The sequence below is a fragment of the Brachycentrus maculatus genome, unplaced genomic scaffold (genome assembly GCF_059751285.1).
Source record: "Brachycentrus maculatus isolate JH-2025_06_01 unplaced genomic scaffold, ASM5975128v1 h1tg000252l, whole genome shotgun sequence".
In the NCBI taxonomy this organism is placed as follows: Eukaryota; Metazoa; Arthropoda; class Insecta; order Trichoptera; family Brachycentridae; genus Brachycentrus; species Brachycentrus maculatus.
This window is the reverse complement of record NW_028281003.1, coordinates 332517-338516: the sequence shown is the minus strand read 5'-3', so window position 1 is coordinate 338516 and position 6000 is coordinate 332517. Positions and strand designations below refer to the sequence as shown.

Below are 6000 nucleotides of genomic sequence, written 5' to 3'. Positions count from 1 at the left end.
CCGCCTCTGAAGTGTAATAGCCAGCACGCTCGGTTACCGTACCGTAGGTCCCGGGTTCAATTCCCAGGGGAGGTCAAAAAAATATAAGCGATTTTTTCACTCTAATATTTATTTAAAACTACACTGGCTGATCACCTTTCCTTCACGTGTTAATGATCAAGAAAACACTGCGTTTATATGATGCAGTGCCCTATGCATCACTGGGTGCGTTTGAGGGAAGAATAAGAGAAATTAACAAACGAAATACTTACACCCAGGAAATCACTGAGGAAGTAGGTAAAATATGAACGAAAATTCGATACAAACAGATTTGTAATATGTAATTCGCGTCATCGAAAGAATAACGATCACTCATTATTATTTCGATAATGGTATGATCATCCATGTGTTACTGTTTATTAATTCTTGACCAATTAAATATGCAAAATGGGAGATTATGATGTTTTGCAATAGGCAGTATCTTCGTAGCTAGTTTTTCAAATCGTTAAATGAATTTGAGGATCTCTTTATTTGAAAGCATATGAGCTTATTTGGTAATCCGTCGCTCTTTTTATGCGACTTTATATCGCGCATGTATTTGCATGGAATTTGAATGAAAATGTAAACAAAAAAAAGTTATCGTTTTTACTTGCTCTGTATTTTTTAATAAATTACCTTGAAATTATACCGATGACGATATTTTAATTATCATAGAACATTAATTTTGTTGGCAGGTGAAATAAAAATTGGTACAAACAATATATAAATACCGTTATTTTTACTCGGATACAAAGCTCCTACTAACTAATTCATGTAGGGAAATAAAAATACATAGTAAATATTTACGCCGAGAAAGCAAAAAATTCATTTTATTAAATTTTTTATAATATTTTCTTAATATACTGTTTCCTTTTGAATTTTTCATGTACCATTAGTAAGACAGTTATTTAACCTTTTCAGGAGTATGGTCGTATATAAACAACCAATACAAAATATGAGTTATGACGTGATTTTTATCAAAACATGTTTAAAACATGATTAATGTCAAAATTGCCAATGTTGCGATAAATCATGTTTACTGGTGTACGTTTTTTTTTTATTCAAGAAAATATGTTGCTTATAGCATCGACTACGACATAAATTATAAAGAGTAAAAAAATATTTTTAAAAAAACTCACTCCTGGACAAGTTAAAAATTATGTATCTATTTAAAACATTATTTTTGTTTAATCAAATATTTTTACTGCGTATGAAAGATCCTTTAAGATGCTGATTCTTTAAATCATATTTTTTTTCGGTTTTTCCGATTGGTTGGGTACTTATTTAAATAAATTGAAATTCAGCTTTGGAAATATTGAAAAAATGCGCTATTGCAAATTGAATGCTACGCGCATTCGTTCTAACAATGAGCGAACCATATCTACGCGAACATAGAACGCACTTGTATGTGCACATGAACGGAGCGATATATATGAATTATTGTTTATAGTATAGATTACAGTGTGTACAGCCCTGCGCAGCGCGCACGCGCCCGCGGGACCCAGCGCCGGTCGAGACGGTTAGTCGCTTCCTGGGCGTCGTTACCCGAGCGTCGTGACGTCCTGAAACCTGTTTCAGGAACCGCGTTTCAGTTTTCAGTTCTTTCTTCTAATAAACGAGACAAAAGACACGACGAAGGCTGTTTAGGACACAAACTGGAGCCTTTGTGCTCGCAAGGCCGTGAATTAAGGTGAGTACTTTAGTAAACATACAACCTGCCACCCTTTTGCTATAGAGGGATGTTATTTTCTAACGTTTCCAAGGTGAATTCTGAGAGAGAAAAAAACAAAGCAATATTTTATCACTGTTTTCAAACTTTGTTATTTTAAATAAAAGTCATTGAAAACAGTAAGATAAATTAAACGGGTAAGTCATTAAAAAAAACCTTTGTTTCAAACGTGACAAATCAGGTTTTGAAAATCAATCGGGCAGTTTAAATTTATTATTATTTAATTTATTATTAGATTAAAACCAATATTTTTAGCTTTTCCACTTTTTTATTTGACCAGCGACCGGGTTTCGTCGTTACCGACATCATCAGACTGGTGATGATGTCGGTAACGACGAAACCCGGTCGCTGGTCAAATAAAAAAGTGGAAAAGCTAAAAATATTGGTTTTAATCTAATAATAAATTAAAAATGCAATTCCATCACGAAGTGTCAGTGGATAATATAAATCTATTATTATTTTTTCAAATGTAGAAATTTCAGTAGGTCAATGTTCACTATAGAAAATGTTAAATATGAAATTTAATAAATTGATAAAATACAAAACAGTTATACTTGTTAACAAAATGTAATAACATGTATTGCTTTCCAATTTAAAATTCATTTTAATCAATTTTAAAATAATATTATCCGATAAAATAAATAAGTGTTCGAAATATGCAATAAAATATACATTTCTTAATTATTGTGACTGTCAATTAAATTTGAGTACGTTTTTTACTTAAATTGAATTCAACGTTAATTTAAAGTGATTTAAATTGGCAATAACCTTATTTTATTTGATGTGTGTTATAATTGAATTTAAATATAAGTTCTGATAAAGGATAATTGAGATTCCGTTCATTCAAAGAATGATTCATTTTTCATTCATCTGTCTAAATCGGTTCAATGAACGCTATTTTCTATGGACACTATAGCAGGCATCTACAGACTGATGCATAAAGCATTCGTATAAATGAATGAATAAAAATGGCTGCTATTTTTTGTTTTTGTATTTTTTTCTATATCGAGAGAAAAACTGTGTTTTAATTTCATTTTATAAAAATTTTGGTTAGAAAAAAAATAATTTTGTTTAAATTTACTTTTAAATTTAAAAACATATGAAAAAAAAAATGTAGGTACCTAGTACCTACACCTAGTAACAAATATATTCATTTAATTAAAAATGTTTTTTTTTAGGTATACATAATAATCTTTGGGCATTTAGAGGGCTTAAAAATGGCTTGAGTGATCACCTTATACATATTCGTAATATTCACCATACTGCTCATGTTACTTAAACATTTGTATCACTACATTCATGAATTTGTATACGTTTTGTGTGTCTCGGGTTGACCTGGTTAGCGCGTTACGTTACTGAGCTAGAGGTCTCGGGTTCTTTTCCCAGGAGGGTCAAAGTAAATAGACTTTTCACTCTTATATTTATTTCAAATTACCTACTGTTACCTGAAGCGAAGAGCTGATCACCTCACCTTTGTGTATTTAACGATGAAGATAATATTCCTTTATCCTGAAGTTTTACACCAAAAACTTATTTGTTGAATGAATTGTTATTTGTCGTATCGCAATTTACGTTTTCGATTGTAAAATTATTTAAAATACGCGTAGAGTGCTCTTATTATAGAATTTGAAAAAAAATTCTCAAACCGAACACGAACTGTTAACACAACGAATTAAGAAAATATTACGAAATTTTTATTTTTATATTTTCTCCACACGCAATATTTCGTATTATTTCATACAAACGACGAAATATACACACATAATATAAAACAAAAGAGCTCAGAGCACGGTGTCGAAAAATTTATAGTGTGTACAAAAACTGTTTTGAGCCATTAAAAATAGATTTCGTAGCAATATATCACTTTAAATATCTGTAAAACTTCGAATATTTCACGGGACCATATATTCTTCATCGACCAATCACCGATTTCATTGCTTTTGCGACATTATCAGACTGATAGGATCCAAAAAGAAATTATCATCAATTTTAAAGGTATCTTGATATGAAACATGTATCATGTTCCCTTTTTTAATGAATAATGGAAGTTTGAGCATCCCAGGGCTTACGTACTGGCATTTGGCTGGTTTAAGCGACCTCCTTATACACTTGCGTAACGTTGACCATTATTGACCATTACTGCCCATTATTGAACATTCATTGCATATTTACAGGTTTCAAGAATTAATGTAATATGGATAATCAATAATAGGCAGACGTTGAAAACGTTACACAAGTGTATAAAGTGATCGCTTAAGTCAGCCAAATGCCAGGTAGTAAACCTGGGCAGATCTTCTTTCATAAAAAAGGGAAGAATGAGACATGTTTCATTTCAAGATGAGACACTTTTTAAATTGACATCTCATCCGTAGGGTGAATAATCCAGTGTCCGATATAATAACCTGTATTGTAAATTATTTTAATTTGTTATTTTACGAACGTATTTATTAATAAATTATTTTTTTATAGACATTTGAAAAGATACAAATAATATATTTATATGAGAATATGGACCTCTGTGCATTCACAGAGCTTACAATTTGTCATTTGGTGGTTTCATCACAACTGTTTTTAATGAACTCAAAAAAAAAAATAAACAAATCTTGTAAATACAAGATTTGTTTATTTTTTTATTGAGTTCTAAAAATAATCTCACGACGGTTCTGCTTCAGATATTTGAAAAAATTTCAATTTTTAACACGTTTGAACTATCATGCAGTACGTAAATGTTGAGTGTGTCTAGTTGATATAAGAGGTCGAGTTACGATTAAAGGGTGCATAAGTTACTGCTGACGTATTGTACCTACGTCGCATCGCAAATTTGTTTGACATGTCTTGTTCGTCTCAGCGGGATAATAAAGTTCATAGCAGAAATAAGGTTTGGACAGTTTCTGGTTAGTCAGGGTTTTAAAAAAATGTTTATTGAAAAATGGTCCACGACTGCACGTGTTTGTAATATTTGAGGTGAATACTATTATTGTTAAGGATAAAAAAACTAGTAAATAGAATAAAATAACAACTTTAAATTTTATTTGACCAGAGACCAGGTTTTGCCGTAACTGACATCATTAGATTGGTGTGAGGCTAGATAAAATTATGTTTTATACACAACAAGGCAGGGGTTGATTATAAATATTTTTTTTCTGACAAAACGGATTTAAATTGAATCAGTTTTAGTATTGTATTATAACAATAATTACATGTAAGTTAAATGATTTACAGAACACCGTGTATATGAGATATGTGTAATAAATTTTTATGGATAAATTTTCCTTGAGAAATAATTTCTTTTTTGTAATACAATGCGCCGTAATCTACACAAATACGAACCTAACCGCAAATCAATCATTTTCAAGAATAAACCACACGTTTCAAGAAATTTTACATACTTTTTTGCCATAATTATTTCACTGAAGAATGGAACTGTGAAAATATTTCACAGAAACCGATTTTAAAGTGGGAAATTGCATTTTACGTACATATATTGTTTTCCAGACTATAGAGTGGCATAATCAAACATGCAATACATTTGCAAAAAACAACAATGTTGAATTTACCGACAATATTAACATAAATATTAAATTTAAAATTAACATTAAAATTAAACGTAAAAAAAGATTAATTAATTTAAAAGCTTCTTCGACGGTCTACTAAAGTTCTCATTAAAAATTTGAAAGTTTGATCAATTTCTAAACAATGTCAGTAACCAACTCACCAAAAAGTTCAAAGAAAAGTGAAAATACTGTGATCAAACGGTGTAAAGTGTAAATGAGTGTCACACGGGAATATTTTTATTTTGTCACGGTAAAATAAATCCATCATTACATAATATGTACTTGTCACGCCAACAAGACAATCAAAATGTCGATCATATTCGAAAATTGGAAATTGTGTAAATAACTTGAAAATATGAAATTTACACTGTGTGGATAGCGTTGAATACGAAGGTGATTATAAAATAGGTAAACATGAATTTAATAACAGGGTATTGTTTATTTTTTTTGAAACACCGAAAATTATTTTCTGTAACTGAGTGGATCGTCAAAAATCGATGGAGAAATTTTAACTTATAGTTTTAAATTAAAATGTTAAACGCAGAGAGCTAGCTGGTGGACACTATCCATAAGATTATATTCTTCTTCTTCTTCTGTTTGTGTCATGTTAGGTCCTCTGACGACGACTATCACTTGGGAGTAATTGTCCTTGTCTTGGGCATCTCTAAACAGTACCTTGATGATCCTGATCCCCGTCTA

The 6000-nt window shown here is 30.6% G+C and overlaps 1 protein-coding gene across 1 annotated transcript in view; it reads left to right on the top strand.

The window, feature by feature from the left end:
* Positions 1-1540: 1540 nt before the first annotated feature.
* Positions 1541-6000, top strand: part of LOC148306123 (multiple PDZ domain protein-like) — a 310195-nt gene continuing 305735 nt past the window's right edge. Inside the window, exon 1 of the mRNA XM_088265577.1 lies at positions 1541-1708. The gene's annotated coding sequence lies outside the window, so the exon portion shown is untranslated. The remainder of the gene's footprint in view (positions 1709-6000) is intronic.